Below are 12177 nucleotides of genomic sequence, written 5' to 3'. Positions count from 1 at the left end.
CTCTCTCTCTCTCTCTCTCTCTCTCTCTCTCTCTCTTTGTGTGTGTGTGTGTGTGTGTGTGTGTGTGTGTGTGTGTGTGGAGCTATTTGTATGAGTACATCAAATATCACTATAAAATTTTTTATTTGTGAGGATCCACAAAACAAATAGTTTTACTAGTTTTCCACCCCAAAGTACGCAACTGGTTGAAGTGTTGCGTGTATGGTACTCTCCGTCAGAGGAGAGTTATCTATAAATGGCGATGTATGCAGACAATGTAGTGCTTTCCCATCCTGGTTTTACAAGTGCTTGACAACGACAAGTAGTCGAAATTTGCTAATCGCACGATTAAATAAAAATCACATTACAGACTACTACCGACCATATTTACGTTTATTAAATATCAACGTAGTGCACTCAGTACACAACACAGATGAGCGAGGTATGTATAACCCTGTGTTACTTGACGACGGAATTGGTAGTGGGACAATCGACCATCCAGTTGCTTGTTTTTCCGTTCAGTCGGTTTTTTCATGAAATTAGTCTGTACGGCGACGTCGCTGTATGAAAATTTTTCACTGTCGTCCGGGTTTGAGTGGCTTCACTTACTTTGAGATATCCGACTGACACAAGTCTCTGACGGCTACATCGATTATGTGAAAGTTTTCAGTCTCCGGTTAAGAGTATTTTCACCCATATTCTTGCACACTTGTTCAGAATAAGCCATGACTAGGATTGCCCATTTTTTTAGTGTCAAATAACGTATCATACTTCAAGGAGAGTTAGATAAAAAGTATATTTCATACGGATTTTTCGTACTTCTGGTATTGGCAGCAACTATCAATTTTTAGTTGGTTTTAGAGTATTGATAACTGTAGCTACACTGAAAATTTATGTTGAAATAAGTGAACGGTTACCTTTTAATGTAAATTGTTGAAACTTTGTCTCTCTCTTCCCGTCAGTTTTCGCCCAATACCGAAAACTTTCTTTCGTGAAAATACCGAGGTGATGCGAACAGAAAGTACAAAGGATACATTTTTTTAAAAATTGTTAGTGGCTTAATCACTTTATTTTTAAGCATATACTGCAATGTGTCCGAACCTTTTTTTTTGCGGGAAATATTTGTCGTTGTTCGTTAATTTCCTACGAATGGTTGACCAGTCGAACAATCGTCTAGGGGAGTGTGGTGGGACCGCCTAAAAACCACACTCTTTAGGCTGGCCTGCAAAATTCACAGAAAGGCTACAGACTGGTTTCATTTGAAAAGAAAGAGTGAATAATTTAGTCAATATACAAACGACAAGGGACTGTACGTAGTAGTTTCACTCGGTTTCCCCCACAGGCTGGTTCCACGCAAAAGGAATGAATGAACAATAGTCCGTCGATACCAAATCTACATATTGTTTCCATTCGATTGTTTCCATCACTATATGGAATGCAATACAACAAATGAATAATGTTTGCTGTCTTTTAGAAAATAGCTGTTATGACATCATTGCATCCGAAGCTCAATCTCCCGAGTATAACTCGAAGGGTTGTTTCACTCATATTAGGAATGTCTTCCACTTAAGTCTGTAACATTTCCAGTCCGGTAGCTACTGTTGGAAACTACTTTTCCACGTAGATATCGTGGATTTTCCTTCCTATGACACACTGCATAAACTTATCCAATGCAAACTTTTGTCGTCTGCCAGTACTCGTTTTTGTGATGCACGATATGACGTTTCTGTGTATTCTCTCGTAATTCGCTTGACTGTACTTTCGCTAGTACCGACACATCCAGAAGTTCTCCTTACTAGATGTGATAAGGAACTGTTCGCGTCCTGTTCTTTTTCGGCCCCAAAGTACGCACGCACATTTAAAAACACTGATCACCATGGGCTTTTGGATAAATGATGCATGATTCGGTAAAAGTACAAGGCAGCTAGTTACGCAATCACGGAGATTGTCTAACAGGCGCACAAGTTTACTTTTCAAAATGGCTCTGAGCACTATGGGACGTAACATCTGAGGTCATCAGTCCCCTAGAACTTTGAACTACTTAAACCTAACTAACTTAAGGACATCACACACCCGAGGCAGGATTCGAACCTGCGACCGTAGCGGTCGCGCGGTTCCAGACTGTAGCGCCTAGAACCGCTCGGCCACCTCGGCCGGCGCCACGAAGTAAACACTGAAACAATGTATAATTAAGTGGAAATACTGTTCAGAGGTCCGGCAGCGCAGCAGACGCGAACACGCGGGACATATAAATGCGAAAGTAGATGAATAAAACACGTCATATTATCGCTTTGCGTAGAATAATGTGGAGTGAAATGATCGTCTGGCGTCATTGGCCGGGAGGCACCTTGTGGGGGAAGTCTGGCCGCCTTGTTGCAGGTCTTATTACATTCGACGCCACATTGGGCGACCTGTGCGCCGGATGGGGATGAAATGATGATGAAGACAACAGCACAACACCCAGTCCCCGAGCGGAGAAAATCCCCGACCCAGCCGGGAATCGAACCCGGGCGCGTAGGACGGAAATCCGTCACGCTGACCACTCAGATATCGGGGCGTACAATAATGTGGATAAAAACATAAATGCTGTGAAAGGCAACAACAGAGCTTGCGTGTACACTTTTCGTCTTCTTAATGCATATTATCATCAGGCGAACTGAGACAGCCATCATTATTCGGACAAAACGACTAATGGAAAGCAACGAAAATTTGCCTGTGGTAGAGAACGGTTGTATTTTTAAACTGTGCAAAGGAAATTTTTCTCCTGTTTACTTTAGGACTTATTTGCCCCCTATAAGTTGACACTTACGAAAAAATTCTCGGAAAAGCACAATTTCTCTTAAATATTATCGTGTAGGTCACCCCATTTTCATCTAAAATATAATATTCATACAACAAATAAAAATAAACATTTCCCCGGGTCCGAGAAGGTACAACACGTTGATTTTTGTCATGAGATGTAACCAGAATATGAGATCAATGTCAGGAGTCAATCATTATCAAATGGACAGACAAAAATATGGAAACGCGAAAAACACAACACATTACCATGCCTGTTACGGTGTTGGAAGACGCTTGGCATTCAAAACAGCTTCCAGTCGTTTCGCGATGGATAAATAAAGGTCCTATATGGTTTTCAAGGGAATCGTATTCCGCTTATCTTGCCAAATAGTGCAAAGTTCGGGTAACGATGTTGGAGATGGATGGCGTTCACGCACCCTTCCCTCGAAAGTAAACCTCAGAGTCTCAGCAATATTTAGATCTGGTGACTGTGGTGGACAGGTAGGATGGATCTAATCAGCAAGACGGCCACATAATCCTTGGCAGCACTGCGACCTTTCTATACATATTGGGCCCTTGGAATAAAGCGATATGCCTGTCCAAATCACCATCAAACCCCTGCCATGTTTCACTCCTGGGGCCGGCCGGTGTAGCCGAGCGATTCTAGGCGCTTCAGTCGGGAACCGCGCTGCTGTTACGGTCACAGGTTCGAATCCTGCCTCGGGCATGGATGTGTGTGATGTCCTCAGGTTAGTTAGCTTTAAGTAGTTCTAAGTTCTATGGGACTGATTACCTCAGATGTGAAGTCACGTAGTGCTTAGAGCCATTTGAACCATTTCACTCCTGGGACGTAAACTCGGCCAGTAGTAGGAAAATGCGTGAAACAAAACTCAGCTAAGTAAATTACTTTTCTCCATTACTCATAATCCAGATTTTGTGGCTTCGGCACTACCTCTTCCAGTTACAGGCACCTGCATCACTGGTGAATGGTCGTGGACTTCTAGCTTGCCCAACATTTTCTGGGTGGTTTATGTTTGGTTTCTTATTGTTTAGTTATTTATTACCAAAATGTAAAATCTTGTAGTGCTAGTATGTTAACTGCTGTTTCTAATCGGATTCTTTGTGTTATCTTGATGCTGACAATGTTAGCGAGTGCGACATTCAGTATGGTTGTGGCTTTTGCAGGTGCTGCCCAATTATCTTTCGTCACAATTCTCTTCAAAGACCAATTATCACGATCCCTCAACACACTATTTCGTCCGCATTGTGGTTCAGCAGATGTATTTGCGCCCTCCCAGTATGCGGTATAAATCTTCGATACGGTGCCTCTTGAAACGCCAAACACTTCAACTAACTTGGTTATGGAAACACCCACCAGACGAACACCAACAATTTGTCCGTGTTCGAAATTCACTTAGTTGCCACACAATGCCTTCACAACCGCTCAGAACACTGCCTTGACACGACTGGCACTTGCAACGTGTGGAAGACATTGCACAGATGCCGTTCGTGGTGGTACACTACAGCGTAACCCGCAGACTTGGTTAACATCAGTGTTTATGTAGAAGCACGCATGTCTTGCAGTTTTTCCATATCCTTGTCGAACCCTTGTATCTGTAATGTATTACAGTTTCTATTTTCGTTCCACTACTGAAATAGCAGGAGGAAACAGAAGGAACGAAGAAAATATTTAAAAAGATTGAGATGCTAGCAAAAAAAGTAACAACAGGAAGACACGAAGGAAGCTTGGAATTTAACGTGCCGTTGAGTTTATAACAGACGAAGGGCTAGCTTCGCTCGACAAATGATGGGCAAGAGACAGGTCGTGGCCCTGAAAAAAGCACTGTACCGACATTCGCCTCAAGTGAAAAGGGAAAACACGGAGAAGTTAAATTAAAAGTGACAGAGAAGAATTCAGTTGCTTTTCCTCCAAAAAACCGGCATCAATAAGTCCTCTCGCTTGGAAACAGATGGGGTGACTTCGTCACTTCTTCTCAACACTTTGTAACCAAATATATTTATCAGTACTAACAAAAAATGTGCTGGCAACTTATACTTGTCACGCAATTTGAATATATGTCGGATATAATTTTTCCCCGATTTGTTTCTTTATAATTTACAGGCAATACTACCAAAGTTCGTACTGAAAGACACTGATTTAAGTTCTGTGTTCAGCATGTGACACTACAGAAGGTTTATTGGGATACTTGTACTTCTGCTAACACATAGTGCGATGTTCCTTCCGTCCGTCGTCGAAGCCGGCCGTGGTGGCCAAGCGGTTAAAGGCGCTACAGTCTGGAACCGCGCGACCGCTACGGTCGCAGGTTCGAATCCTGCCTCGGGCATGGATGTGTGTGATGTCCTTAGGTTAGTTAGGTTTAATTAGTTCTAAGTTCTAGGCGACTGATGACCTTAGAAGTTAAGTCGCATAGTGCTCAGAGCCATTTGAACCATCCGTCGTCGAAGTTTCCGTGGCGCTGCGTGAAGTTTCGCGGCCAGAATCCACGCTCTCTCTGCTCTGTGCGTCTCGTGGGACCAATTACGCTCCATGCAGCTAGGCGGAGTTGAAGCCAATTCACACTGGTCGTCCCAGCACCGTCACATCGTGGCAGCGTCACGTCACGGCTCTGTCATGTTAGGATGTATTGACACTGTCCGCTGCGTCGCGTCACTTTACGTCAAGTCACGTGATCTCAACTCGCATAGCGCTCTTATGTTTTCAATCTATAACAAACAACAGGAAATAACGAATAACAAAGAACAAATAACAAAGACGTAGAGTAACAACTGCTATCAACCATGACAAGCACAACTGAACGAAGCACGATAAAACGAATTATGGAAGATAAGTGCATGACTGTGTATTGGGAGAAAATGAGCTTGGGGGGGTCACGTGGTCAACAACGAATGACGGCATCAGCCATCAAAATTTCGTTCTTGAGAAACCTTGCCAGTACCGTGACGTGACGTGACGGCCAGTCTGAATGACGCCATTTGCAACGCATTGTGGAACGTTTTCACATGATAAGACGTGACGGCCAATGTGAACTCGTCTTTACTTGGAAACGTTCACTGACGAACACAGGGTAATCTTCTGCACTGCTACACTGCTAGATCAGTCCAAGTAAGGGTCGCTAGCCTCTCTTTGACCTGCGAACACGGTTAAGAGTGTCACTGCTAATATACCACTAATAAATGCCCTGTAACAATATGAAATCTTACAAATAGATACCGAGGTTCGATCACTGGCCTGAAAAAGGTACACTGCTAAGAGTTCATTCACGACTACCAGGTAGCTCCTAGAAGCTTCCACTGAGACCCCCAAAAAAGACAAAACAAAAAATGGCTCCAAGCACTATTGGACTTAACATCTGAGGTCATCAGTCCCCTAGACTTAGAACTACTTAAACCTAACTAACCTTAGGACATCACACATGTCCATGCCCGAGGCAGGATTCGAACCTACGACCGCAGCAACAGCGCGGTTCCGAACTGAAGCTCCTAGAACCACTCGGCCACAGCAGCTGGCAAAGACAAAACAGAAAAATAAGTTAAAGAAAACAGGGGAAAAAGTCACACAAAACATCACACTCAAATCTCCACCGTAATAAATGCAATTTATTGGCTTCAATTAAAACTCAGTAAGTCTACTTCATTCACTGTAGACCACTTCCAACTTGCTGGTGGCTCCATGCTCGATCATTGTCTACAATGAAAATATTTCGGGCTCAAAAAAAATCTAGTTTCTTGTATTTTCACCTATTGAATTGAATTCTAAAATCACTATAAAATGACAGATTAATTCTTGCTTTGAAGCTACAATGAAATGTCACTTTTTTCTCAGTCAATTTTTTTATGAACTCTGGAAAACTCCAAACAAATCGCTAATAAAGTATTTATTTAGATGACTGGTTTCGGTAAGAGTATGTTACCATCTTCGGATCTTCAGGCTTACAATTGATACAGTCTCCACCATTTGCATTTTATATCGTGTCATATCACAAATTTATATGTAACGACGTTGGAACACACTGGATGTCGGCATGTCATAATTATAATACCTATACATACAAAACAAGGGAATAAGGCCCCCACTGCTAGTGTCCGCGCTCATACCACTACTGAATGCGGACTGGCTGTTTGGAGTTTTCCGTAGTTCAATGCACAAAAGATGCTCCCATCCTAGCAATATCAGAAGTAAATCAAACTATTTACTTAGTGGTAAATTGATGTAAGTGTCGTCGTACCTGCTACATTACCACAAACAGTGTTCTCGAACTGTTGGTGGGTTATAAACATTAGTACTATTTCTGTGAATGCGAGTATCACATTGTTTGTATTGTAGTTAGTGCAGAATTTATGGTTTTCAAGTGCTTTTGAAGTGTAAAATTTCTTAGATCAAAATAACACGAAAATGTGTAAATTCGGTGAATAATTTTCGTTCCATTGCGATGAAACAACAATTTCTGGTTTGGAGTAGAGTGGAAGGTCTAAACCAGGAGGCTCAGACGATAGTACCGGATGCGAATTTCTCGACCTCCGCTATCGGGTGCAGAATTGTAGGGTTCCCCTTAATAGGTCAGGCGTGCTGTACACGCAGGAAGCGGCAACTAGGGTAGTGGAGTACGTGTGGCGTACACATGGGGCTTTTTTAGTTACAGAACCCCTCCTTTGGAATCAAAGACGATTTGTCTGTTAAATCAGCCACAGTGGCCTCAGAGAATCTTGATCCTCGCAGATCAGAGATAGAAAAGATTAATATGATTTCAGTAAACTGCAGGAGCGTCCAAGGAAAGGTCCCAGAATCAGTATCGCTTACTGAAGGTTGTAATGGATAGATAGTACTGGGAATAGAAAGCTGGTTGAAACCAGACTTCAATGACAACGAAATCGTAAGTTCAGATTGGAATGTTTATCGTAAGGATAGGTTAGTCGCCAATGGTGGTGGTGTGTTTGTTGCAGTACGAATTTCGATACAATCTAGTGAGGTTACCATGGATTCCGAATGTGAATTAATCTGGGTGACATTGAGTAACAAAGAAGGTCAAAAATGGCGATCGGATCACCTGAGTCAGGATCTATAGTTGTAGAGCGTTTCAGACAGAACTTGCAGAATATCATTAGCAATTTTCCTGATCATGTCGTTGTTACATGGGTGACTTCAACTTGCCATGTATAGATTGGGAGTGTTATGCCATCAAAACTGGTGCCAGAGACAGGGATTCATGTGGCGTTGTTCTGGATGTCTTGTCCGAAAATTACTTCGAGCGGATAGAAAACCAACTCGTGAGAGTAATGTCTTAGACCTCCTGGCATCAAACAGACCTGAACTTATCGAATCAGTTAACGTAGAGGAAAGTATCAGTGAGCATAAGGCTGTGACAGCATCTATGACTACGGGCCCTACAAGGAATGTTAAGAAAGGTAAGAAGATGTATTTGCTCAGCAGGGGTGACAGGATACAAATTTCAGAATATCTCAGCAGTCAGTATCAAATATTTGGTGACGAGGACGAAGAAGTGGAGAACAAATGGAAAAAATTCAAAGGCATCGTTCAATATGCCCTAGACAAGTATGTTCCGATTAAGGTTTTAAGGGATGGGAAAGATCCACCATGGTTTAATAGCCGTGTTACAAAATCGCTAATTAAACAAAGAGCGCTTCATCTCAGATTCAAGAGAAGTAAAAACCCAGCTGACAAACAAAAGCTGAACGAAGCGAAAATGAGCGTAAGGAGAGCAATTAGAGAAGCGTTCAGTGATTTCGAAAGTAAGTCGTTGTCAGCCGACCTGAGTAAAAACTCGTAAGAGATTTTGGTCGTTTTCGTTCCATTGCGATGAAACAACAATTTTTGGTTTGGAGTAGAGTGGAAGGTCTAAACCAGAGGCTCAGACGATAGTACCGGATGCGAATTTCTCGACCTCCGCTATCGGGTGCAGAATTGTAGGGTTCCCCTTAATAGGTCAGGCGTGCTGTACACGCAGGAAGCGGCAACTAGGGTAGTGGAGTACGTGTGGCGTACACATGGGGCTTTTTTCGTTACAGAACCCCTCCTTTGGAATCAAAGACGATTTGTCTGTTAAATCAGCCACAGTGGCCTCAGAGAATCTTGATCCTCGCAGATCAGAGATAGAAAAGATTAATATGATTTCAGTAAACTGCAGGAGCGTCCAAGGAAAGGTCTCAGAATCAGTATCGCTTACTGAAGGTTGTAATGCATAGATAGTATTGGGAATAGAAAGCTGGTTGAAACCAGACTTCAATGACAACGAAATCGTAAATTCAGATTGGAATGTTTATCGTAAGGATAGGTTAGTCGCCAATGGTGGTGGTGTGTTTGTTGCAGTAAGACATTCGATACAATCTAGTGAAGTTACCATGGATTCCGAATGTGAATTAATCTGGGTGAAATTGAGTATCAAAGAACGGTCAATAATGGTGATCGGATCACTTGAGTCAGGATCTATAGTTGTAGAGCGCTTCAGACAGGACTTGCAGAATATCATTAGCTATTTTCCTGATCATGTCGTTGTCATATGGGTGACTTCAACTTGCCATGTATAGATTGGGAGTGTTATGCCATCAAAACTGGTGCCAGAGACAGGGATTCATGTGGCGTTGTTCTGGATGTCTTGTCCGAAAATTACTTCGAGCAGATAGAGAACCAACTCGTGAGAGTAACGTCTTAGACCTCCTGGCAGCAAACAGACATGAACTTATCGAATCAGTTAACGTAGAGGAAAGTATCAGTGATCAAAAGGCTGTGACAGCATCTATGACTACGGCCCCTACAAGGAATGTTAAGAAAGGTAAGAAGATAAATTTGCTCAGCAGGGGTGACAGGATACAAATTTCAGAATATCTCAGCAGTCAGTATCAAATATTTGGTGACGAGGACGAAGAAGTGGAGAACAAATGGAAAAAATTCAAAGGCATCGTTCAATATGCCCTAGACAAGTATGTTCCGATTAAGGTTTTAAGGGATGGGAAAGATCCACCATGGTTTAATAGCCGTGTTACAAAATCGCTAATTAAACAAAGAGCGCTTCATCTCAGATTCAAGAGAAGTAAAAACCCAGCTGACAAACAAAAGCTGAACGAAGCGAAAATGAGCGTAAGGAGAGCAATTAGAGAAGCGTTCAGTGATTTCGAAAGTAAGTCGTTGTCAGCCGACCTGAGTAAAAACTCGTAAGAGATTTTGGTCGTTTTCGTTCCATTGCGATGAAACAACAATTTCTGGTTTGGAGTAGAGTGGAAGGTCTAAACCAGAGGCTCAGACGATAGTACCGGATGCGAATTTCTCAAACAGCAAGTGGGTCAAAATCATCTATTCATCATCTCAGCGACCACACCGGCACCGAAACGGAAGATAACAGAGAGAAGGTCAAAATACTGAATTCGGTCTTCCGAAATTATTTCCCCACGGAAGGTCGTAACACTGGCCCTCCTTTCAATCGTCGTACGGACGTCGAAGTGGCAGGTATTCCGATAACCTATCGCGCAATTGAAAAGCAGCTACAATCGCTTAGTGGTGGAAAGGCGTCAGGACCAGATGAGATACCTATAACATTCTATAAAGACTATGCGAAAGAACTTGCTCCCCTCCTAGCAGTAACTTAGCGTAGATCGCTTGAGCAACAAAAGGTACATAACGACTGGAAAAATCGCAGGTCATTTCCGTTTTTAAGAAAGGACGTTCAAATGACTCTGAGCACTATGGGACTTATCATCTATGGTCATCAGTCCCCTAGAACTCAGAACTACTTAAACCTAACTAACCTAAGGACATCACACAACACCCAGTCATCACGAGGCAGAGAAAATCCTTGACCCCGCCGGGAATTGAACCCGGGAACCCTGGCGCGGGAAGCGAGAACGCTACCGCACGACCACGAGCTGCGGACAAGAAAGGCCGTAAGACAGATCAACATAGACCTGTATTGTTGACGTCAATCTATTGTAGAATTATGGAACATGATTTATGCTCAAGAACTATGACGTTTTTGGAAAATGAACTTCTCCTCTATAAAAATCAACATGGATTCCGCAAACAGAAATCCTGCGAAACTCAGCTCGCTCTTTTCCTGCATGAGATCCACAGCGCACTGAACAACGGCACTCGGGTTGATGCCGGGTTCCTTGAATTCAGTAAGGCATTTGACACCTACCCGCATTACTGTTTAATAAAAGAAAAAACCGAGCTTACGGCTTACGGAATATCGGAGCACACTTGCGATTGGATTCAAGACTTCCATGCAGAAGAAATCAACACCTCGCTCTTAACGGAACTAAATCGACTGATGTAAAGGAAATATCCGGAGTACCACAGCGAAGTGTGACAGGACCGTTGCTGTTTACAGTATATTTAAATGATCTAGTAGAAAGCATCGGATGCTCTTTAAGATGTTCGCAGATGATGAAGTTGTCTGTACCAGAGTAGCAACACCAGAATATAGTAAGAATTTTCAGAACGACCTGCAGAGAATTGATGAATGGTGCAGGCTCTGGCAGTTGACCCTGAACGTAAATAAATGTAACATATTGCGCATAGATAGGAAAAGAAATCCACTACCGTACAGCTACACTATTGATAACAAACAGCTAGTGACAGCGTCGGCGGTAAAATACATAGCCGTAACTATCCAGAGCGACCTTAAGTGGAATGACCACATAAAACAGATAGTGGGAAAAGCAGACACCAGACTCAGAATCTTAAGGAAATGTAACTCATCTACGAAAGAAGCGGCTTATAAGGCGCTTGTTCGTCCGTTTCTTGAATATTGTTCATCTGACTGGGATCCCTGTCAGGTAGGACTGATAGTGGATATCCTCCCGCCGGAGGTTCGAGTCCTCTCTCGGGCATGGCTGTGTGTGTTATTCTTAGCATAAGTTAATTTACGTAGTGCGTGAGTCTGCAGTTTGGTCCCTTAAGAACTCACTCACATTTGAACATTTTTGATAGTGGAGATAGAGTAGATCCCACGAAGAGCGGCGCGTTTCGTCACGGGATCGTTTAGCTGGCGAGAGAGCGTTACGGAGATGCTAAACAAACTCCACCAACAGACATTACAAGAGAGGCGTTGTGCACCACGGAGGGATTTGCTAATGAAATTGAGGGACAGCACTTTTCAGGAGAAGTCGGACAACATGTTACTTCCCCCCACATACATCTCGCGTGTTGACCACTAGGAGAAAATTCGAGAAATTATTCTTCCTACGCACTACTCGCGAGTGGAACAGGGTTGGAGGGATCAGATTGTGGTACCGAAAGTACCCTCAGTCACACACCATTGGGTGGCTTGCGGAGAATGTCGTAGATGTAGATGTAGATGAAACGCAACGTGACACCTCTTATCAAGCATTTCGTCGACCCAAAAGAGGTTCTTCTTCCAAACCTTCATATAAAGCTGCGTTTGA

At 42.9% G+C, this 12177-nt stretch overlaps 1 protein-coding gene across 1 annotated transcript in view; it reads left to right on the top strand.

Annotated features, from left to right (window-relative positions):
* LOC126191336 (E3 ubiquitin-protein ligase RNF103-like) overlaps nucleotides 1-8994 on the top strand; it is a 428517-nt gene extending 419523 nt beyond the window's left edge. The window contains exon 11 of the transcript XR_007538339.1: nucleotides 8983-8994. The gene's annotated coding sequence lies outside the window, so the exon portion shown is untranslated. The remainder of the gene's footprint in view (nucleotides 1-8982) is intronic.
* Nucleotides 8995-12177: the final 3183 nt, after the last annotated feature.

This window comes from Schistocerca cancellata, chromosome 1, assembly GCF_023864275.1.
Source record: "Schistocerca cancellata isolate TAMUIC-IGC-003103 chromosome 1, iqSchCanc2.1, whole genome shotgun sequence".
Lineage (NCBI taxonomy): Eukaryota > Metazoa > Arthropoda > Insecta > Orthoptera > Acrididae > Schistocerca > Schistocerca cancellata.
The sequence above is the reverse complement of the archived record's forward strand: the minus strand, read 5'-3'. Positions and strand labels throughout refer to the sequence as shown.